Source organism: Syngnathus scovelli, chromosome 15, assembly GCF_024217435.2.
Source record: "Syngnathus scovelli strain Florida chromosome 15, RoL_Ssco_1.2, whole genome shotgun sequence".
Classification (NCBI taxonomy): Eukaryota; Metazoa; Chordata; class Actinopteri; order Syngnathiformes; family Syngnathidae; genus Syngnathus; species Syngnathus scovelli.
In genome coordinates, this window is record NC_090861.1 from 14,057,079 (window position 1) to 14,081,983 (window position 24,905).

Genomic DNA, 24,905 nt, shown 5'->3' on the forward strand with positions numbered 1-24,905 from the left:
AGAGTGTTTCGGCCATTATCACCAGACACCCTCGCCCAAGGGAGGCCCCGCCGGGGTTGATCGAGCCCCGGTGTGTGTCTACCTAGTCAATTAAAATTACAGTTATTTGTCAAGTCAACTGCCCAGCTTTAACGCAGACAGAAAAGATCAATAGGTCTGTCTTTGTCTCTTTTAATTTATTGATTCATTGAATTTAAACCATCATTACGTATGTTTGTACTTAACTCAATGTTATATTATTTCATTTAAGTTTCTGGCCAAGTTTATCAGCATAATTGGAGGTCTGCCTGTAGTCCAATTGTGATGAAAACCCTTTAAACCATTATATCCACGCAATTAATATTATTTTATCAAAAGGACTGTGTTTGTATCAGCCGTTTATCTGACATTTATCAACCAGAAAAATCTTACCTTAGGAGATTGTCATTCCCAGCGCCACTTTCTTGGTTCACGGTGTCACTGTCAATGGCAAATTCCCATGAGCCTCTGCGAAGTGTCACGGCGGCTCGTCAACCAATCCCGTCCCTAAACCTATCTAACAATGTGATAAGCACTAAATAAAGTTAGATAAAACCCATTTGTGTCGTTTAATTGTGTTAACTGTTCCCCTGCAACCGCAAATTTAATTCGCAACAACATATTTGGAAATAAATCGATTAACGCAAATCGCGGCTATTTAGCATTAGCAAGCCGGAAGTACCCAAAGCCCTTGCCAAGTATCCCAACGGCTTCCGTACCACAAATATTTTCCAAAACTCATACCACAAAGTGTTAAAAAGCGAATAAACTTCCATTAAGGTCATTGGTATTATTCAAATGCATTAACCGGTCCCATTTATCCGTAAATTCAATTGCTAACATTAATAAGATCGCATATTTAGGACGAAATCGCTCTTCCTCCTTCTTCTCTTTTCTTTTTTGGCGTACCGGCGCCAACGTCATGAGCATTAGCAACCCGGAAGTACCCACAAGCCCTCGCACTAGCAACCCGGAAGTACCTATAACCCCTGCAAAATGTCGTAGTGGACCCCGTTAATCGAAAATATTATTAAAATTACCCATCCCAGTGATAATAACAGAATACATTTCGATTGCTTTTGTTAACTCGCACTACCCGGTCACTATTGTCCGTAAATCCACTCGCCCACCACAATAATAAAACTGTGCAATTAAAACGAAATAGCCGTGCGCGTCAAGTGGCTAGTAAACGTTAGCCAAGCCGGAAGTATCCGTGATGACGCTTACATTGTCATGGCAAGCAACTGTCCCCAAGCGTATTCATTACAATATCCACCCCAAAAGCGATCAAAATAAACAAAATGTTAAAAAACAATTTAATACTATCTATTAGCGTTATTCCCACTTATTTATTTCTACATTTAAAAGATAATAATAACCAATTAGTGATTCTATCCAACTAAGCCCTGTTTGCCAGACAGCCATTTTATGTGTCTATGGCGCCCTCGTGTGTACTCTCCCGTCCTCTATCTTCTCTTTTAGTCTGGAAAGAAAACTCCCTTAGAATTTGTTCGAGTTAAGAATAGAGTCTGATTAAAGTTTAGACTTTTCTTTTTTATTTTGGTCAAAATTAAAAAAAAGGAGAGAGAAAGAGAGAGAGAAAGAGAGAGAGCGCGAGAGAGCGAGAGAGGGAGAGAGAAAGAGAGAGAGAACGAGAGAGCGAGAGAGCGAGAGAGCAAGAGAGAGAGAGAGAGAGAGAGAGAGAGAGAGAGGGCAAAAGAGAGAGAGAGAGAGAGAGAGAGAGAGAGAGAGAGAGCGAGAGAGAGAGAAAGAGAGAGAAAAAAACGAGGGAACGAGAGAGCAAGAGAGAGAGCGAGAGAGAAAGAGAGAGCGAGAGAGAGAGAGGTTAGGGTTAGGGTCAGGGTCAGGGTTAGGGTTAGAGAGAAAGAGAGAGAGAGAGAGAGAGAGAGAGAGAGCGAGAGAGAGAGAGGGAGAGAGAGAAAAAAGAGAGAGAAAACGAGAGAGCGAGAGAGCGAGAGAGAGAGAGAGAGGTTAGGGTCAGGGTTAGGGTTAGAGAGAAAGAGAGAGAGAGCGCGAGAGGGAGAGAGAGAAAGCGAGAGAGAAAACGAGAGAGCGAGAGAGCAAGAGAGAGCGAGAGCGAGAGAGAGAGAGAGAGAGGTTAGGGTTAGGGTTAGAGAGAAAGAAAGAAAGAGAGAGAGAGAGCGAGAGAGCAAGAGAGAGGGAGAGAGAACGAGAGAGAACGAGAGAACGAGAGTACGAGAGAGAGAGAGAGAGAGAGAGAGAGAGAGAGAGAGAGAGAGAGAGAGAGAGAGAGAGAGAGGGAGACCACGGATGGGTAATGGGAAATGTGACTGCATCTCAACCAAAACCCCGAGTTTTCTGACCCGACACATGGTCTTATATCCCTCCCCCCCTAGGATAGAAAAGGGGAGGAGAGATGTGGGGGAGAGGAAACATATGTAGAAAGGAAATTGGGAAAATAAGAAAAGTATGCGACTCGGTAATTTGGGTCAGGGAATACTGGGATGTCCGATAGGCTCAGGCGAGTTAGGTTTATAAGGTTATCTCGCTACACATTCCCCAAAGGGTCCGCCGACCCAGTTGGTTAGATAGAAGGCAGCGGAAGGCACAGGCCGGCGCATGTCTCCTTCAGTAAACCTCGCCGTACCGGAGTCGCATAAATTCTGGAATGGGTACGAAGGACGGCGAAGTGAGAATGCACCTCAACCAGAACCTCCCCCGAGTAGCTGAGGCGCTACCCAGGTCTTCGGCCAGCAAGATGGAAAAATAGTGAAAAGTGAGAGAAGAAAGCAACCTAAAGTCCTACCCTTGGATTATATTATGTCTATTAACTTTGAAGTATTTTTGACCTAATATCTTGTTTTTATATTCAACCAACAGCTTTCTTTAGAAGGGATCCCATTAAGTCGTCTTTGTTGTGGGTAATTTGAGCGTCAGAATTTCGTAGACACGTCATCAGTAGTGGACCTTGGGGTCACAGAGTGTTTCGGCCATTATCACCAGACACCCTCGCCCAAGGGAGGCCCCGCCGGGGTTGATCGAGCCCCGGTGTGTGTCTACCTAGTCAATTAAAATTACAGTTATTTGTCAAGTCAACTGCCCAGCTTTAACGCAGACAGAAAAGATCAATAGGTCTGTCTTTGTCTCTTTTAATTTATTGATTCATTGAATTTAAACCATCATTACGTATGTTTGTACTTAACTCAATGTTATATTATTTCATTTAAGTTTCTGGCCAAGTTTATCAGCATAATTGGAGGTCTGCCTGTAGTCCAATTGTGATGAAAACCCTTTAAACCATTATATCCACGCAATTAATATTATTTTATCAAAAGGACTGTGTTTGTATCAGCCGTTTATCTGACATTTATCAACCAGAAAAATCTTACCTTAGGAGATTGTCATTCCCAGCGCCACTTTCTTGGTTCACGGTGTCACTGTCAATGGCAAATTCCCATGAGCCTCTGCGAAGTGTCACGGCGGCTCGTCAACCAATCCCGTCCCTAAACCTATCTAACAATGTGATAAGCACTAAATAAAGTTAGATAAAACCCATTTGTGTCGTTTAATTGTGTTAACTGTTCCCCTGCAACCGCAAATTTAATTCGCAACAACATATTTGGAAATAAATCGATTAACGCAAATCGCGGCTATTTAGCATTAGCAAGCCGGAAGTACCCAAAGCCCTTGCCAAGTATCCCAACGGCTTCCGTACCACAAATATTTTCCAAAACTCATACCACAAAGTGTTAAAAAGCGAATAAACTTCCATTAAGGTCATTGGTATTATTCAAATGCATTAACCGGTCCCATTTATCCGTAAATTCAATTGCTAACATTAATAAGATCGCATATTTAGGACGAAATCGCTCTTCCTCCTTCTTCTCTTTTCTTTTTTGGCGTACCGGCGCCAACGTCATGAGCATTAGCAACCCGGAAGTACCCACAAGCCCTCGCACTAGCAACCCGGAAGTACCTATAACCCCTGCAAAATGTCGTAGTGGACCCCGTTAATCGAAAATATTATTAAAATTACCCATCCCAGTGATAATAACAGAATACATTTCGATTGCTTTTGTTAACTCGCACTACCCGGTCACTATTGTCCGTAAATCCACTCGCCCACCACAATAATAAAACTGTGCAATTAAAACGAAATAGCCGTGCGCGTCAAGTGGCTAGTAAACGTTAGCCAAGCCGGAAGTATCCGTGATGACGCTTACATTGTCATGGCAAGCAACTGTCCCCAAGCGTATTCATTACAATATCCACCCCAAAAGCGATCAAAATAAACAAAATGTTAAAAAACAATTTAATACTATCTATTAGCGTTATTCCCACTTATTTATTTCTACATTTAAAAGATAATAATAACCAATTAGTGATTCTATCCAACTAAGCCCTGTTTGCCAGACAGCCATTTTATGTGTCTATGGCGCCCTCGTGTGTACTCTCCCGTCCTCTATCTTCTCTTTTAGTCTGGAAAGAAAACTCCCTTAGAATTTGTTCGAGTTAAGAATAGAGTCTGATTAAAGTTTAGACTTTTCTTTTTTATTTTGGTCAAAATTAAAAAAAAGGAGAGAGAAAGAGAGAGAGAAAGAGAGAGAGCGCGAGAGAGCGAGAGAGGGAGAGAGAAAGAGAGAGAGAACGAGAGAGCGAGAGAGCGAGAGAGCAAGAGAGAGAGAGAGAGAGAGAGAGAGAGAGAGAGGGCAAAAGAGAGAGAGAGAGAGAGAGAGAGAGAGAGAGAGAGCGAGAGAGAGAGAAAGAGAGAGAAAAAAACGAGGGAACGAGAGAGCAAGAGAGAGAGCGAGAGAGAAAGAGAGAGCGAGAGAGAGAGAGGTTAGGGTTAGGGTCAGGGTTAGGGTTAGAGAGAAAGAGAGAGAGAGAGAGAGAGAGAGAGAGCGAGAGAGAGAGAGGGAGAGAGAGAAAAAAGAGAGAGAAAACGAGAGAGCGAGAGAGCGAGAGAGAGAGAGAGAGGTTAGGGTCAGGGTTAGGGTTAGAGAGAAAGAGAGAGAGAGCGCGAGAGGGAGAGAGAGAAAGCGAGAGAGAAAACGAGAGAGCGAGAGAGCAAGAGAGAGCGAGAGCGAGAGAGAGAGAGAGAGAGGTTAGGGTTAGGGTTAGAGAGAAAGAAAGAAAGAGAGAGAGAGAGCGAGAGAGCAAGAGAGAGGGAGAGAGAACGAGAGAGAACGAGAGAACGAGAGTACGAGAGAGAGAGAGAGAGAGAGAGAGAGAGAGAGAGAGAGAGAGAGAGAGAGAGAGAGAGAGGGAGACCACGGATGGGTAATGGGAAATGTGACTGCATCTCAACCAAAACCCCGAGTTTTCTGACCCGACACATGGTCTTATATCCCTCCCCCCCTAGGATAGAAAAGGGGAGGAGAGATGTGGGGGAGAGGAAACATATGTAGAAAGGAAATTGGGAAAATAAGAAAAGTATGCGACTCGGTAATTTGGGTCAGGGAATACTGGGATGTCCGATAGGCTCAGGCGAGTTAGGTTTATAAGGTTATCTCGCTACACATTCCCCAAAGGGTCCGCCGACCCAGTTGGTTAGATAGAAGGCAGCGGAAGGCACAGGCCGGCGCATGTCTCCTTCAGTAAACCTCGCCGTACCGGAGTCGCATAAATTCTGGAATGGGTACGAAGGACGGCGAAGTGAGAATGCACCTCAACCAGAACCTCCCCCGAGTAGCTGAGGCGCTACCCAGGTCTTCGGCCAGCAAGATGGAAAAATAGTGAAAAGTGAGAGAAGAAAGCAACCTAAAGTCCTACCCTTGGATTATATTATGTCTATTAACTTTGAAGTATTTTTGACCTAATATCTTGTTTTTATATTCAACCAACAGCTTTCTTTAGAAGGGATCCCATTAAGTCGTCTTTGTTGTGGGTAATTTGAGCGTCAGAATTTCGTAGACACGTCATCAGTAGTGGACCTTGGGGTCACAGAGTGTTTCGGCCATTATCACCAGACACCCTCGCCCAAGGGAGGCCCCGCCGGGGTTGATCGAGCCCCGGTGTGTGTCTACCTAGTCAATTAAAATTACAGTTATTTGTCAAGTCAACTGCCCAGCTTTAACGCAGACAGAAAAGATCAATAGGTCTGTCTTTGTCTCTTTTAATTTATTGATTCATTGAATTTAAACCATCATTACGTATGTTTGTACTTAACTCAATGTTATATTATTTCATTTAAGTTTCTGGCCAAGTTTATCAGCATAATTGGAGGTCTGCCTGTAGTCCAATTGTGATGAAAACCCTTTAAACCATTATATCCACGCAATTAATGTTATTTTATCAAAAGGACTGTGTTTGTATCAGCCGTTTATCTGACATTTATCAACCAGAAAAATCTTACCTTAGGAGATTGTCATTCCCAGCGCCACTTTCTTGGTTCACGGTGTCACTGTCAATGGCAAATTCCCATGAGCCTCTGCGAAGTGTCACGGCGGCTCGTCAACCAATCCCGTCCCTAAACCTATCTAACAATGTGATAAGCACTAAATAAAGTTAGATAAAACCCATTTGTGTCGTTTAATTGTGTTAACTGTTCCCCTGCAACCGCAAATTTAATTCGCAACAACATATTTGGAAATAAATCGATTAACGCAAATCGCGGCTATTTAGCATTAGCAAGCCGGAAGTACCCAAAGCCCTTGCCAAGTATCCCAACGGCTTCCGTACCACAAATATTTTCCAAAACTCATACCACAAAGTGTTAAAAAGCGAATAAACTTCCATTAAGGTCATTGGTATTATTCAAATGCATTAACCGGTCCCATTTATCCGTAAATTCAATTGCTAACATTAATAAGATCGCATATTTAGGACGAAATCGCTCTTCCTCCTTCTTCTCTTTTCTTTTTTGGCGTACCGGCGCCAACGTCATGAGCATTAGCAACCCGGAAGTACCCACAAGCCCTCGCACTAGCAACCCGGAAGTACCTATAACCCCTGCAAAATGTCGTAGTGGACCCCGTTAATCGAAAATATTATTAAAATTACCCATCCCAGTGATAATAACAGAATACATTTCGATTGCTTTTGTTAACTCGCACTACCCGGTCACTATTGTCCGTAAATCCACTCGCCCACCACAATAATAAAACTGTGCAATTAAAACGAAATAGCCGTGCGCGTCAAGTGGCTAGTAAACGTTAGCCAAGCCGGAAGTATCCGTGATGACGCTTACATTGTCATGGCAAGCAACTGTCCCCAAGCGTATTCATTACAATATCCACCCCAAAAGCGATCAAAATAAACAAAATGTTAAAAAACAATTTAATACTATCTATTAGCGTTATTCCCACTTATTTATTTCTACATTTAAAAGATAATAATAACCAATTAGTGATTCTATCCAACTAAGCCCTGTTTGCCAGACAGCCATTTTATGTGTCTATGGCGCCCTCGTGTGTACTCTCCCGTCCTCTATCTTCTCTTTTAGTCTGGAAAGAAAACTCCCTTAGAATTTGTTCGAGTTAAGAATAGAGTCTGATTAAAGTTTAGACTTTTCTTTTTTATTTTGGTCAAAATTAAAAAAAAGGAGAGAGAAAGAGAGAGAGAAAGAGAGAGAGCGCGAGAGAGCGAGAGAGGGAGAGAGAAAGAGAGAGAGAACGAGAGAGCGAGAGAGCGAGAGAGCAAGAGAGAGAGAGAGAGAGAGAGAGAGAGAGAGAGGGCAAAAGAGAGAGAGAGAGAGAGAGAGAGAGAGAGAGAGAGCGAGAGAGAGAGAAAGAGAGAGAAAAAAACGAGGGAACGAGAGAGCAAGAGAGAGAGCGAGAGAGAAAGAGAGAGCGAGAGAGAGAGAGGTTAGGGTTAGGGTCAGGGTCAGGGTTAGGGTTAGAGAGAAAGAGAGAGAGAGAGAGAGAGAGAGAGAGCGAGAGAGAGAGAGGGAGAGAGAGAAAAAAGAGAGAGAAAACGAGAGAGCGAGAGAGCGAGAGAGAGAGAGAGAGGTTAGGGTCAGGGTTAGGGTTAGAGAGAAAGAGAGAGAGAGCGCGAGAGGGAGAGAGAGAAAGCGAGAGAGAAAACGAGAGAGCGAGAGAGCAAGAGAGAGCGAGAGCGAGAGAGAGAGAGAGAGAGAGGTTAGGGTTAGGGTTAGAGAGAAAGAAAGAAAGAGAGAGAGAGAGCGAGAGAGCAAGAGAGAGGGAGAGAGAACAAGAGAGAACGAGAGAACGAGAGTACGAGAGAGAGAGAGAGAGAGAGAGAGAGAGAGAGAGAGAGAGAGAGAGAGAGAGAGAGAGAGAGAGGGAGACCACGGATGGGTAATGGGAAATGTGACTGCATCTCAACCAAAACCCCGAGTTTTCTGACCCGACACATGGTCTTATATCCCTCCCCCCCTAGGATAGAAAAGGGGAGGAGAGATGTGGGGGAGAGGAAACATATGTAGAAAGGAAATTGGGAAAATAAGAAAAGTATGCGACTCGGTAATTTGGGTCAGGGAATACTGGGATGTCCGATAGGCTCAGGCGAGTTAGGTTTATAAGGTTATCTCGCTACACATTCCCCAAAGGGTCCGCCGACCCAGTTGGTTAGATAGAAGGCAGCGGAAGGCACAGGCCGGCGCATGTCTCCTTCAGTAAACCTCGCCGTACCGGAGTCGCATAAATTCTGGAATGGGTACGAAGGACGGCGAAGTGAGAATGCACCTCAACCAGAACCTCCCCCGAGTAGCTGAGGCGCTACCCAGGTCTTCGGCCAGCAAGATGGAAAAATAGTGAAAAGTGAGAGAAGAAAGCAACCTAAAGTCCTACCCTTGGATTATATTATGTCTATTAACTTTGAAGTATTTTTGACCTAATATCTTGTTTTTATATTCAACCAACAGCTTTCTTTAGAAGGGATCCCATTAAGTCGTCTTTGTTGTGGGTAATTTGAGCGTCAGAATTTCGTAGACACGTCATCAGTAGTGGACCTTGGGGTCACAGAGTGTTTCGGCCATTATCACCAGACACCCTCGCCCAAGGGAGGCCCCGCCGGGGTTGATCGAGCCCCGGTGTGTGTCTACCTAGTCAATTAAAATTACAGTTATTTGTCAAGTCAACTGCCCAGCTTTAACGCAGACAGAAAAGATCAATAGGTCAGTCTTTGTCTCTTTTAAATTATTGATTCATTGAATTTAAACCATCATTACGTATGTTTGTACTTAACTCAATGTTATATTATTTCATTTAAGTTTCTGGCCAAGTTTATCAGCATAATTGGAGGTCTGCCTGTAGTCCAATTGTGATGAAAACCCTTTAAACCATTATATCCACGCAATTAATATTATTTTATCAAAAGGACTGTGTTTGTATCAGCCGTTTATCTGACATTTATCAACCAGAAAAATCTTACCTTAGGAGATTGTCATTCCCAGCGCCACTTTCTTGGTTCACGGTGTCACTGTCAATGGCAAATTCCCATGAGCCTCTGCGAAGTGTCACGGCGGCTCGTCAACCAATCCCGTCCCTAAACCTATCTAACAATGTGATAAGCACTAAATAAAGTTAGATAAAACCCATTTGTGTCGTTTAATTGTGTTAACTGTTCCCCTGCAACCGCAAATTTAATTCGCAACAACATATTTGGAAATAAATCGATTAACGCAAATCGCGGCTATTTAGCATTAGCAAGCCGGAAGTACCCAAAGCCCTTGCCAAGTATCCCAACGGCTTCCGTACCACAAATATTTTCCAAAACTCATACCACAAAGTGTTAAAAAGCGAATAAACTTCCATTAAGGTCATTGGTATTATTCAAATGCATTAACCGGTCCCATTTATCCGTAAATTCAATTGCTAACATTAATAAGATCGCATATTTAGGACGAAATCGCTCTTCCTCCTTCTTCTCTTTTCTTTTTTGGCGTACCGGCGCCAACGTCATGAGCATTAGCAACCCGGAAGTACCCACAAGCCCTCGCACTAGCAACCCGGAAGTACCTATAACCCCTGCAAAATGTCGTAGTGGACCCCGTTAATCGAAAATATTATTAAAATTACCCATCCCAGTGATAATAACAGAATACATTTCGATTGCTTTTGTTAACTCGCACTACCCGGTCACTATTGTCCGTAAATCCACTCGCCCACCACAATAATAAAACTGTGCAATTAAAACGAAATAGCCGTGCGCGTCAAGTGGCTAGTAAACGTTAGCCAAGCCGGAAGTATCCGTGATGACGCTTACATTGTCATGGCAACCAACTGTCCCCAAGCGTATTCATTACAATATCCACCCCAAAAGCGATCAAAATAAACAAAATGTTAAAAAACAATTTAATACTATCTATTAGCGTTATTCCCACTTATTTATTTCTACATTTAAAAGATAATAATAACCAATTAGTGATTCTATCCAACTAAGCCCTGTTTGCCAGACAGCCATTTTATGTGTCTATGGCGCCCTCGTGTGTACTCTCCCGTCCTCTATCTTCTCTTTTAGTCTGGAAAGAAAACTCCCTTAGAATTTGTTCGAGTTAAGAATAGAGTCTGATTAAAGTTTAGACTTTTCTTTTTTATTTTGGTCAAAATTAAAAAAAAGGAGAGAGAAAGAGAGAGAGAAAGAGAGAGAGCGCGAGAGAGCGAAAGAGGGAGAGAGAAAGAGCGAGAGAACGAGAGAGCGAGAGAGCGAGAGAGCAAGAGAGAGAGAGAGAGAGAGAGAGAGAGGGCAAAAGAGAGAGAGAGAGAGAGAGAGAGAGAGAGAGAGAGAGAGAGAGAGAAAGAGAGAGAAAAAAACGAGGGAACGAGAGAGCAAGAGAGAGAGCGAGAGAGAGAGAGAGAGCGAGAGAGAGAGAGGTTAGGGTTAGGGTCAGGGTTAGGGTTAGAGAGAAAGAGAGAGAGAGAGAGAGAGAGAGAGAGAGAGAGAGGGAGAGAGAGAAAAAAGAGAGAGAAAACGAGAGAGCGAGAGAGAGAGAGAGAGAGAGAGAGAGAGGTTAGGGTCAGGGTTAGGGTTAGAGAGAAAGAGAGAGAGAGCGCGAGAGGGAGAGAGAGAAAGCGAGAGAGAAAACGAGAGAGCGAGAGAGGGTTAGGGTTAGGGTTAGGGTTAGGGGTTAGGGTTAGGGTTAGGGTTAGGGTTAGGGGGGGGGGGGTTAGGGTTAGGGTTAGGGTTATGGTTAGGGTTAGGGTTGGATTTGGATTGTGGAGTCCACCTACCAGGGACGGGGAACTGATGTCCCCCCCTAGCAGAAGAGGACAACGCACGGTCCATCCATCCGTGGCCATGCCTCGCCACCCGCTCCCGCCCCCGGGTTGCAGGCTGGCGCTGTCGCCCCCTACGGACAACTGTCCATTCCCCGTTGTAATTAAATGACATATTAATTTTTGGACTTCAAATTTTTATTATGTTTTATTTAAATATTTTTAATTTTCAAAATTTCAATGAGTGGGTAAAATTAGAATTTTTAGACTTTTTATTCTAAAACAAATTATCAAATGTCTATTTTTCAAAAAGATTTTTAGTGTCCAAATTGTCCGAATTTAGCAACGTAATTTATTCCAATGAAATAAAATAAATGATTTGTAAATAACTGTAAATAAAATAAACAATAGTAAATTATTAAATCGACTATAAATAGGAAATTATTAAATTGAATGTAAATAGTAGTGTGCCTTAACAACGTTTCGGCTATACTAAGCCTTCTTCAGGTCTGGCACACCCGTATTAAATGAAATATTTTTGTTTCTCATAGGGTACAACGATGTGTCTTGCTCGAAATTCGAATTCGTACTGAAGGTCTTTTGTTTTGTAAATTCTTTTTATTACATCTTTTTGGTTTTTCAAAATTTCGTTCTAGAAACGTAACATGTTTTAGCTTGTATTTGCGTTTTCCAATTGACTTTAATAAGATACTAGTCTTATTCGGTTTAAACGAAAAAATTACAATTAGTCAAATTGAAATAGTATATTTCTATAAAGATAATTTTTTTTTTTTTTTTTTTTTTTTTTTTTTTTTTTTTTTTCCTCAGGGGTCCAGGGTGCAAGATTGCGGTTCCATCTGCAGGTAAGTAGTTCCATCCATAGGTAAGTAGTGAAGGTAGGTGTGTACATATTTATTGATTTTTTTTTTTTTTTTTTTTTTTTTTTTTTTTTTTGTGGGTGAGTATGGGTTTAGGGTTAGGGTTAGGGTTAGGGTTGGGATTAGGGTTAGGGTTAGGGTTAGGGTTAGGGTTAGGGTGGGGTTGGGGTTAGGGTTAGGGTTAGGGTTAGGGTGGGGTTAGGGTTAGGGTTAGGGTTAGGGTGGGGTTGGGGTTAGGGTTAGGGTTAGGGTGGGGTTGGGGTTAGGGTGGGGTTGGGGTTAGGGTTGGGGTTAGGGTTGGGGTTAGGGTTAGGGTTAGGGTTAGGGGTAGGGGTTAGGGTTAGGGTTAGGGTTAGGGTTAGGGTTAGGGGTTGGGTTAGGGTTAGGGTTAGGGTTAGGGTTAGGGTGATAGGGTTAGGGTTAGGGTTAGGGTGATAGGGTTAGGGTTAGGGTTAGGGTCAGGGTCAGGGTCAGGGTTAGGGTTAGGGTCAGGGTCAGGGTTAGGGTTAGGGTTAGGGTTAGGGTTAGGGTCAGGGTCAGGGTTAGGGTTAGGGTTAGGGTTAGGGTTAGGGTTAGGTTTTGAGTACAGAGACCCACTCCAAAAGGAGCGAGGAGGTGCACGGACCTCCCGGTCCCAGGATCCCCTATCCTCCCTGTCCAAAAAATTGGGCGGTTGACGTGGTCCCCTCCGACCACGACTAACCACCGTCCACTCTGTCATTGTTGTTTTTTTTAACTTATTTAATTTTGAAAATTTAATGTATTTTTAACTTTATTTATTTACCAAAGCATTTAATGTACTAATTTGCCAATGAAATCCAATTCAATCCCTTTATTTATTCACGTATTTATTGAGACCCCCAAATCAATAAAGTCCCCAATAACCCAAACCCAGTGTATTGTGCCAAAAACAACAAACAAACTTCTTTTTAAATGAACTGAGACAAATACGACGTTTCGACCTTAATCGGTCTTCATCAGGTACAAAATAAATGAAAAAAATGAAAAAAATGAAGAAAACCCCAAAAAAATATATTAGTGAAAGAGTTGGCTAGTTTTTAAGAGAGCAGAGAGTTGTCGACTGTTCGAGGGACAAATGCACAATGAGCCTGTTTTTTTCTCTCGCCTCCTTTTATACTCTTTCATTTTTTCTTTTTTCCGGGTCCCTTTTCCTTTTTTCCTTTTGATTCGGATTTTATTTTGTTGACTTGTATATCACTTTTCGCACCATAAACCACTAAATACACTGGTCTAATTATTTTCATTCGTTCTGTTGCTTATTTTACATCAAATGTATAATTTGTGTTAATATTGTTTTATTTATTTATGTCTTTGTGACTCAATCATCAATTAATATTTAATGTTACCTCTTTGTTTTTAATACTTCTGAAATTTCGTAAATGATTTTAAATTAATTAGTATTTATACATTTTAAATTTTGACGTTCTAAACTTTTATGTATTTTTAAGCTTTCTTAGTGTTTTTGAAAATTTGTAATTGTCAATTTTTTAATTTTTACACGTTATACTCTGCAAAATTTTGTTCGTTGTAATTAGCGGCAGAATTATAATTTAGACGATTGTTGATGTTAGGATTGTGTGATGTGGTTAGGGTTAGGGTTAGGGTTAGGGTTAGGGGTTAGGGTTAGGGTTTGGGTTAGGGTTAGGGTTAGGGGTTAGGGTTAGGGTTAGGGTGGGGTTAGGGTTAGGGTTAGGATTAGGTTTGGGGTTAGGTTAGGATTATTGGTAAGGAGTAGGGATTGGGGTTAGGTTAGGATTATGGGTAAGGAGTAGGGATTGGGGTTAGGGATGGGATTGTAGTCAGGATCCAAATCAAGTGGTGTATGGTGAATCTTCAATGCTTAATGTTTAGTCCAATTGGCTCCCTAGTTCCCAATGTAACTATCCAATATCGTTCCCTCCCTTTTCTTTCTCTGTCTGTCCAATTAATGTTCCTTTGTAATCCCGCCATTCTCATTGCGGCCATACCATGATCAACAAAATGTTTAACTAAGGGTGTGTCCATTTCCTTCTTGTTCTTCACATTATACCGATGCTGATACATGCGTGTGGACAAATTGTTTCGTGATTCGCCAACATATTGGATCCCACATTTGTTACAAAAAATAACATAAACACAATTTCTAGATTTTGGGTTGAATCCCTGTTCAATTCCAAATACTGTTCCTGTTTCTATATTTTTAATGAAATTTAGTCTCTTGAATTGAGTGTCCAACAATAAGGGTTTGTCCCACTTCAATGTTGGCAATTTTGCCCGGATCAAAATGTCTGCCAGACTCTTGTTCCGCTTGTAGGCAGAAATGACCTTAGTCCCAGAAAATAGTCCATCTCGGACACCCAGTTCCTGGAAATTGGTTTTGAATTTCCTGTTCAACAGAGTACTGATTGATGAGAAGGTAGTGATCAGAGGGATGATCTTCTCTTGACCCTTGACCTTTCTCTCCTGAAAGGTACGAAGGCAGTGTCTGAGAAAGGGCTTACTATACCCCCGTTTCTTCAGAGTTGTAAACAAGATCTTAACCGCTTCGCAAAAATCCTCGTCTCTCGTACAAATCCGGCTAAATCTTAGGAGTTGTGACTTTACAATCCCCCTGAAGGTATGTACTGGATGGAAACTTGCTTTATGTAATAGGGCATGTGTGTCTGTAGTCTTAAAATAGACTTTAATGTCTAGCCTCTGACTATTCAAAAAATTGGGTCCCTTAAAAATTGTTGTGTCCAAAAAATTGATTGAATTCCTGTGAAATTCGGTCTTAAGCTGTATAGAGGGATCATGGGAGTTGAGGGTCTTCACAAACTCCTTGAAATCCTTTTCCGATCCTTCCCAAATACCCCATATATCGTCCAAGTATCGTAGGTAACAGGTCGGTCGTTGTTCACATTTTGACAATGCTCCTTCCTCCCAATTGGCCATGAAGATATTAGCATAGGCCGGTGCGAATTTCTTACCCATTGCCGTACCCTTGATCTGCAAATAGAATTTTTCATCAAACATGAAATCATTCCGGGTTAGGTTGATCTCCAATAATTTCAATAACTCGTCGTCCGGTCTCTTTGGATCCGGATGCTTTCGAAAAATTTGTTTAACGCATTCAATTCCGGCCTCAATTGGAATATTTGTATACAAGTTATTAACATCCATAGAGAAAAAGTTAAATTCTGAAGGGACCTGCAAGGCTTTGACCATGTCAATGAAGTGGTACGTATCTTGGACATAGGCAGGATGCTTGATTGACAGAGGAGTCAGATAGAACTCTAGATATTCCGCAGTGAAATAAGTTTCACTGCCACAGTCAGAGACTATTGGCCTTCCTGGAGGGACCTCAAAGGGGATCGTCCAACTTTCTGGATCTTTGTGTATCTTCGGCAAAATGTAAAACCGTCTCTCGCGTGGCTGTTGTTTGCCTCTTAAGTATAGTCGTTGTTTGGAACTGATGAATTTTTTGCTTACTAATGAGTCCAATATTTCCGTTACCATATGAATTGTTTCCATATATATTGGCTGGTCCAATTTTTTATAATAGTTTGTATCATTCAATTGTCTTTCTACTTCCAAAGTGTATTGTTCCCTACTCATGATGACAATTGCTGACCCCTTGTCAGCAGGCTTAATAACAATGTGCTTCATGTTTGCCAATTCCCGTAATGCTTTAACTTCCTGTAGTGACATGTTTGATTTCTCCGGAACTGACTTAAAATGTCTTCTGAAAACATTCCGATCCGCCTTTACTAAGTTTTGAATCGTGATTGGTAACTGGGTGATCGGTGGGGTCCAATGAGATGGGCCCACAAATGGAAGGACCTCTTTTCGATCAGAATTATTGAAGTGGGCAGTCAACATGACCCTACGGTGATATGTCTGTATATCTGACAACAATTGCGCCTTTTGACCTTTGCCTATGCCTAAGGTAGGTACGAAGGTCAGTCCCTTACTCAGTAGGCTGTGCTGAGGTCCCGAAAGTTTGAAGTTGTTCGATAAAACCACCACATTGGCGTCCTGTAGGGATAAAGTGTTTTCCGCCCCTGCCTGTGTCGGATTCAGGGGGTGTAGGAGTTTAAATAGGTCCTCCAATGATCCAACATATGTCTGGCTGTTTCCGGCGTCCAATGGATCCCCTTGTCATCCGTTTGGAACTTTTCCCCAGGCAGAAGGGGAATGTGTGGCATATTCCTTTCAATATGTTGGTTAAGGCTTGCTAAGTTCTCCTGTTCCACCTCTGGGAGCTGGCAAGAGAAATTCACCAGGGGAATCCAAATCTCTGCATATGGGAATGCCTGTTTGGCAGCTCTCAGCGCCCCCTGCACGTTCTTTTTCGTAGTATCCACTTTGTTTTCCCTGCTATTCAGTCCAAACGCCAACACTAGTTTCTCCACCGTGACTGTGGGCAGTGGCACTGTCCGTTCTAACAGCATTTGCCCATGGCGGAAATGGCTACCCGGATAGCTATCTATCTGTAGGTCACTAGTGGCATAGTCAGGAAACCTTGCAAGATTCGAATCCCCGATGATGAGCCACTTTTTAGCCGGCACCAGATTCCATACTACATTTTTCCGTTGTGTATTTTGGTGTCTGGTCACCCTAAACAATGGTGGTTCCAAGGAAGAAGGTAATAACCCAAAGTCTTCCAATTCTCTCTCCCCCTCATTACCCGAGTTCACTTCCTGGTGGACTTGAGCGTCCTCCTCCATTTGAAGTTGCCCCAACGGATTAGTTTGGGCCCCAATAGCCCATTCTTCTTCCTGAATTTCCTCAATCAGATCCAACAAGTTCGAAGGGGTATCGTCCAGGGTCAAAAACTCCCTCTCTATGTTAGGCTCTGGCAGGAGTAAGGGCTCTAGTTCCTGTAGAACATTATCTGCAGTGAGGGCTCCACTCACTGCTGCACTCGCCCTTTTGCGAACCTCCCTACGCTCCCGTGGGGGTTCGGCACGTGGAGATTCCCTCCGAGGCGCTCCTTGAGCCAAATCCGGATTCTCCTCATCTGTCCTGTCTGTTGCCGTGATCACCGGGACCACCTCTGCCGGTAGGTGATGGGTCCGGGATTGCTCGATCTGCTCCACAGACTCATGTGGACTTCCCGTATTCAACCCCATCTTTTTCATGACCATTGTCTTCGCCTGATCGAGTACTCCCTGTTGGAGCCGAGGTAAATTGCGTCTCGCCCAGCGGATTGCAACTTCAAAGGCCTCCTTCCAATTTGGAGTAAGAAGACCCAGAAGCTCATCCAAAATCACCTCCAACCCCGCCTGGTAATGTTCCTGTAGGATAAGGCAAGTGTTGTAACCCCAATTCTTAGCATTTCCACTAATCAGGTCCCTAGTACATTCTGACGGGACCGCAGGCTTAATCATGTTTGACAGGATCCCCACCATCCTTGCTATTGAATGTGGTTCTGGTTTCCCGGGCCCAGGAGACACATTGTGCAGATGGTGGACCTGTCGGATCAATGCATACAACTTTCGTATCATCTTTCCAAACTGGGGACTAGCTGGTTGTTTTCTGACATTGGGGTCAATCCCCCTCGGAGGAGTCTTCCCTTGAGTCAGTCGGAAAGTCGCACTAACAGCATCCGCATATGAGCGGTAATGCGGACCAGGAGGGCGAGGGAACCCGGGAGGGGGTACTGGCCGGTTAGGTTTTGAGTACAGAGACCCACTCCAAAAGGAGCGAGGTTAGGGTTAGGGTTAGGGTTAGGGTTAGGTTTATAAGGTTATCTCGCTACACATTCCCCAAAGGGTCCGCCGACCCAGTTGGTTAGATAGAAGGCAGCGGAAGGCACAGGCCGGCGCATGTCTCCTTCAGTAAACCTCGCCGTACCGGAGTCGCATAAATTCTGGAATGGGTACGAAGGACGGCGAAGTGAGAATGCACCTCAACCAGAACCTCCCCCGAGTAGCTGAGGCGCTACCCAGGTCTTCGGCCAGCAAGATGGAAAAATAGTGAAAAGTGAGAGAAGAAAGCAACCTAAAGTCCTACCCTTGGATTATATTATGTCTATTAACTTTGAAGTATTTTTGACCTAATATCTTGTTTTTATATTCAACCAACAGCTTTCTTTAGAAGGGATCCCATTAAGTCGTCTTTGTTGTGGGTAATTTGAGCGTCAGAATTTCGTAGACACGTCATCAGTAGTGGACCTTGGGGTCACAGAGTGTTTCGGCCATTATCACCAGACACCCTCGCCCAAGGGAGGCCCCGCCGGGGTTGATCGAGCCCCGGTGTGTGTCTACCTAGTCAATTAAAATTACAGTTATTTGTCAAGTCAACTGCCCAGCTTTAACGCAGACAGAAAAGATCAATAGGTCTGTCTTTGTCTCTTTTAATTTATTGATTCATTGAATTTAAACCATCATTACGTATGTTTGTACTTAACTCAATGTTATATTATTTCATTTAAGTTTCTGGCCAAGTTTATCAGCATAATTGGAGGTCTGCCTGTAGTCCAATTGTGATGAAAACCCTTTAAACCATTATATCCACGCAATTAATATTATTTTATCAAAAGGACTGTGTTTGTATCAGCCGTTTATCTGACATTTATCAACCAGAAAAATCTTACCTTAGGAGATTGTCATTCCCAGCGCCACTTTCTTGGTTCACGGTGTCACTGTCAATGGCAAATTCCCATGAGCCTCTGCGAAGTGTCACGGCGGCTCGTCAACCAATCCCGTCCCTAAACCTATCTAACAATGTGATAAGCACTAAATAAAGTTAGATAAAACCCATTTGTGTCGTTTAATTGTGTTAACTGTTCCCCTGCAACCGCAAATTTAATTCGCAACAACATATTTGGAAATAAATCGATTAACGCAAATCGCGGCTATTTAGCATTAGCAAGCCGGAAGTACCCAAAGCCCTTGCCAAGTATCCCAACGGCTTCCGTACCACAAATATTTTCCAAAACTCATACCACAAAGTGTTAAAAAGCGAATAAACTTCCATTAAGGTCATTGGTATTATTCAAATGCATTAACCGGTCCCATTTATCCGTAAATTCAATTGCTAACATTAATAAGATCGCATATTTAGGACGAAATCGCTCTTCCTCCTTCTTCTCTTTTCTTTTTTGGCGTACCGGCGCCAACGTCATGAGCATTAGCAACCCGGAAGTACCCACAAGCCCTCGCACTAGCAACCCGGAAGTACCTATAACCCCTGCAAAATGTCGTAGTGGACCCCGTTAATCGAAAATATTATTAAAATTACCCATCCCAGTGATAATAACAGAATACATTTCGATTGCTTTTGTTAACTCGCACTACCCGGTCACTATTGTCCGTAAATCCACTCGCCCACCACAATAATAAAACTGTGCAATTAAAACGAAATAGCCGTGCGCGTCAAGTGGCTAGTAAACGTTAGCCAAGCCGGAAGTATCCGTGATGACGCTTACATTGTCATGGCAAGCAACTGTCCCCAAGCGTATTCATTACAATATCCACCCCAAAAGCGATCAAAATAAACAAAATGTTAAAAAACAATTTAATACTATCTATTAGCGTTATTCCCACTTATTTATTTCTACATTTAAAAGATAATAATAACCAATTAGTGATTCTATCCAACTAAGCCCTGTTTGCCAGACAGCCATTTTATGTGTCTATGGCGCCCTCGTGTGTACTCTCCCGTCCTCTATCTTCTCTTTTAGTCTGGAAAGAAAACTCCCTTAGAATTTGTTCGAGTTAAGAATAGAGTCTGATTAAAGTTTAGACTTTTCTTTTTTATTTTGGTCAAAATTAAAAAAAAGGAGAGAGAAAGAGAGAGAGAAAGAGAGAGAGTGCGAGAGAGCGAGAGAGGGAGAGAGAAAGAGAGAGAGAACGAGAGAGCGAGAGAGCGAGAGAGCAAGAGAGAGAGAGAGAGAGAGAGAGAGAGAGAGAGGGCAAAAGAGAGAGAGAGAGAGAGAGAGAGAGAGAGAGCGAGAGAGAGAGAAAGAGAGAGAAAAAAACGAGGGAACGAGAGAGCAAGAGAGAGAGCGAGAGAGAAAGAGAGAGCGAGAGAGAGAGAGGTTAGGGTTAGGGTCAGGGTCAGGGTTAGGGTTAGAGAGAAAGAGAGAGAGAGAGAGAGAGAGAGAGAGCGAGAGAGAGAGAGGGAGAGAGAGAAAAAAGAGAGAGAAAACGAGAGAGCGAGAGAGCGAGAGAGAGAGAGAGAGGTTAGGGTCAGGGTTAGGGTTAGAGAGAAAGAGAGAGAGAGCGCGAGAGGGAGAGAGAGAAAGCGAGAGAGAAAACGAGAGAGCGAGAGAGCAAGAGAGAGCGAGAGCGAGAGAGAGAGAGAGAGAGGTTAGGGTTAGGGTTAGAGAGAAAGAAAGAAAGAGAGAGAGAGAGCGAGAGAGCAAGAGAGAGGGAGAGAGAACGAGAGAGAACGAGAGAACGAGAGTACGAGAGAGAGAGAGAGAGAGAGAGAGAGAGAGAGAGAGAGAGAGAGAGAGAGAGAGAGAGAGGGAGACCACGGATGGGTAATGGGAAATGTGACTGCATCTCAACCAAAACCCCGAGTTTTCTGACCCGACACATGGTCTTATATCCCTCCCCCCCTAGGATAGAAAAGGGGAGGAGAGATGTGGGGGAGAGGAAACATATGTAGAAAGGAAATTGGGAAAATAAGAAAAGTATGCGACTCGGTAATTTGGGTCAGGGAATACTGGGATGTCCGATAGGCTCAGGCGAGTTAGGTTTATAAGGTTATCTCGCTACACATTCCCCAAAGGGTCCGCCGACCCAGTTGGTTAGATAGAAGGCAGCGGAAGGCACAGGCCGGCGCATGTCTCCTTCAGTAAACCTCGCCGTACCGGAGTCGCATAAATTCTGGAATGGGTACGAAGGACGGCGAAGTGAGAATGCACCTCAACCAGAACCTCCCCCGAGTAGCTGAGGCGCTACCCAGGTCTTCGGCCAGCAAGATGGAAAAATAGTGAAAAGTGAGAGAAGAAAGCAACCTAAAGTCCTACCCTTGGATTATATTATGTCTATTAACTTTGAAGTATTTTTGACCTAATATCTTGTTTTTATATTCAACCAACAGCTTTCTTTAGAAGGGATCCCATTAAGTCGTCTTTGTTGTGGGTAATTTGAGCGTCAGAATTTCGTAGACACGTCATCAGTAGTGGACCTTGGGGTCACAGAGTGTTTCGGCCATTATCACCAGACACCCTCGCCCAAGGGAGGCCCCGCCGGGGTTGATCGAGCCCCGGTGTGTGTCTACCTAGTCAATTAAAATTACAGTTATTTGTCAAGTCAACTGCCCAGCTTTAACGCAGACAGAAAAGATCAATAGGTCTGTCTTTGTCTCTTTTAATTTATTGATTCATTGAATTTAAACCATCATTACGTATGTTTGTACTTAACTCAATGTTATATTATTTCATTTAAGTTTCTGGCCAAGTTTATCAGCATAATTGGAGGTCTGCCTGTAGTCCAATTGTGATGAAAACCCTTTAAACCATTATATCCACGCAATTAATATTATTTTATCAAAAGGACTGTGTTTGTATCAGCCGTTTATCTGACATTTATCAACCAGAAAAATCTTACCTTAGGAGATTGTCATTCCCAGCGCCACTTTCTTGGTTCACGGTGTCACTGTCAATGGCAAATTCCCATGAGCCTCTGCGAAGTGTCACGGCGGCTCGTCAACCAATCCCGTCCCTAAACCTATCTAACAATGTGATAAGCACTAAATAAAGTTAGATAAAACCCATTTGTGTCGTTTAATTGTGTTAACTGTTCCCCTGCAACCGCAAATTTAATTCGCAACAACATATTTGGAAATAAATCGATTAACGCAAATCGCGGCTATTTAGCATTAGCAAGCCGGAAGTACCCAAAGCCCTTGCCAAGTATCCCAACGGCTTCCGTACCACAAATATTTTCCAAAACTCATACCACAAAGTGTTAAAAAGCGAATAAACTTCCATTAAGGTCATTGGTATTATTCAAATGCATTAACCGGTCCCATTTATCCGTAAATTCAATTGCTAACATTAATAAGATCGCATATTTAGGACGAAATCGCTCTTCCTCCTTCTTCTCTTTTCTTTTTTGGCGTACCGGCGCCAACGTCATGAGCATTAGCAACCCGGAAGTACCCACAAGCCCTCGCACTAGCAACCCGGAAGTACCTATAACCCCTGCAAAATGTCGTAGTGGACCCCGTTAATCGAAAATATTATTAAAATTACCCATCCCAGTGATAATAACAGAATACATTTCGATTGCTTTTGTTAACTCGCACTACCCGGTCACTATTGTCCGTAAATCCACTCGCCCACCACAATAATAAAACTGTGCAATTAAAACGAAATAGCCGTGCGCGTCAAGTGGCTAGTAAACGTTAGCCAAGCCGGAAGTATCCGTGATGACGCTTACATTGTCATGGCAAGCAACTGTCCCCAAGCGTATTCATTACAATATCCACCCCAAAAGCGATCAAAATAAACAAAATGTTAAAAAACAATTTAATACTATCTATTAGCGTTATTCCCACTTATTTATTTCTACATTTAAAAGATAATAATAACCAATTAGTGATTCTATCCAACTAAGCCCTGTTTGCCAGACAGCCATTTTATGTGTCTATGGCGCCCTCGTGTGTACTCTCCCGTCCTCTATCTTCTCTTTTAGTCTGGAAAGAAAACTCCCTTAGAATTTGTTCGAGTTAAGAATAGAGTCTGATTAAAGTTTAGACTTTTCTTTTTTATTTTGGTCAAAATTAAAAAAAAGGAGAGAGAAAGAGAGAGAGAAAGAGAGAGAGCGCGAGAGAGCGAGAGAGGGAGAGAGAAAGAGAGAGAGAACGAGAGAGCGAGAGAGCGAGAGAGCAAGAGAGAGAGAGAGAGAGAGAGAGAGAGAGAGAGGGCAAAAGAGAGAGAGAGAGAGAGAGAGAGAGAGAGAGAGAGAGCGAGAGAGAGAGAAAGAGAGAGAAAAAAACGAGGGAACGAGAGAGCAAGAGAGAGAGCGAGAGAGAAAGAGAGAGCGAGAGAGAGAGAGGTTAGGGTTAGGGTCAGGGTCAGGGTTAGGGTTAGAGAGAAAGAGAGAGAGAGAGAGAGAGAGAGAGAGAGCGAGAGAGAGAGAGGGAGAGAGAGAAAAAAGAGAGAGAAAACGAGAGAGCGAGAGAGCGAGAGAGAGAGAGAGAGGTTAGGGTCAGGGTTAGGGTTAGAGAGAAAGAGAGAGAGAGCGCGAGAGGGAGAGAGAGAAAGCGAGAGAGAAAACGAGAGAGCGAGAGAGCAAGAGAGAGCGAGAGCGAGAGAGAGAGAGAGAGAGGTTAGGGTTAGGGTTAGAGAGAAAGAAAGAAAGAGAGAGAGAGAGCGAGAGAGCAAGAGAGAGGGAGAGAGAACGAGAGAGAACGAGAGAACGAGAGTACGAGAGAGAGAGAGAGAGAGAGAGAGAGAGAGAGAGAGAGAGAGAGAGAGAGAGAGAGAGAGAGGGAGACCACGGATGGGTAATGGGAAATGTGACTGCATCTCAACCAAAACCCCGAGTTTTCTGACCCGACACATGGTCTTATATCCCTCCCCCCCTAGGATAGAAAAGGGGAGGAGAGATGTGGGGGAGAGGAAACATATGTAGAAAGGAAATTGGGAAAATAAGAAAAGTATGCGACTCGGTAATTTGGGTCAGGGAATACTGGGATGTCCGATAGGCTCAGGCGAGTTAGGTTTATAAGGTTATCTCGCTACACATTCCCCAAAGGGTCCGCCGACCCAGTTGGTTAGATAGAAGGCAGCGGAAGGCACAGGCCGGCGCATGTCTCCTTCAGTAAACCTCGCCGTACCGGAGTCGCATAAATTCTGGAATGGGTACGAAGGACGGCGAAGTGAGAATGCACCTCAACCAGAACCTCCCCCGAGTAGCTGAGGCGCTACCCAGGTCTTCGGCCAGCAAGATGGAAAAATAGTGAAAAGTGAGAGAAGAAAGCAACCTAAAGTCCTACCCTTGGATTATATTATGTCTATTAACTTTGAAGTATTTTTGACCTAATATCTTGTTTTTATATTCAACCAACAGCTTTCTTTAGAAGGGATCCCATTAAGTCGTCTTTGTTGTGGGTAATTTGAGCGTCAGAATTTCGTAGACACGTCATCAGTAGTGGACCTTGGGGTCACAGAGTGTTTCGGCCATTATCACCAGACACCCTCGCCCAAGGGAGGCCCCGCCGGGGTTGATCGAGCCCCGGTGTGTGTCTACCTAGTCAATTAAAATTACAGTTATTTGTCAAGTCAACTGCCCAGCTTTAACGCAGACAGAAAAGATCAATAGGTCTGTCTTTGTCTCTTTTAATTTATTGATTCATTGAATTTAAACCATCATTACGTATGTTTGTACTTAACTCAATGTTATATTATTTCATTTAAGTTTCTGGCCAAGTTTATCAGCATAATTGGAGGTCTGCCTGTAGTCCAATTGTGATGAAAACCCTTTAAACCATTATATCCACGCAATTAATATTATTTTATCAAAAGGACTGTGTTTGTATCAGCCGTTTATCTGACATTTATCAACCAGAAAAATCTTACCTTAGGAGATTGTCATTCCCAGCGCCACTTTCTTGGTTCACGGTGTCACTGTCAATGGCAAATTCCCATGAGCCTCTGCGAAGTGTCACGGCGGCTCGTCAACCAATCCCGTCCCTAAACCTATCTAACAATGTGATAAGCACTAAATAAAGTTAGATAAAACCCATTTGTGTCGTTTAATTGTGTTAACTGTTCCCCTGCAACCGCAAATTTAATTCGCAACAACATATTTGGAAATAAATCGATTAACGCAAATCGCGGCTATTTAGCATTAGCAAGCCGGAAGTACCCAAAGCCCTTGCCAAGTATCCCAACGGCTTCCGTACCACAAATATTTTCCAAAACTCATACCACAAAGTGTTAAAAAGCGAATAAACTTCCATT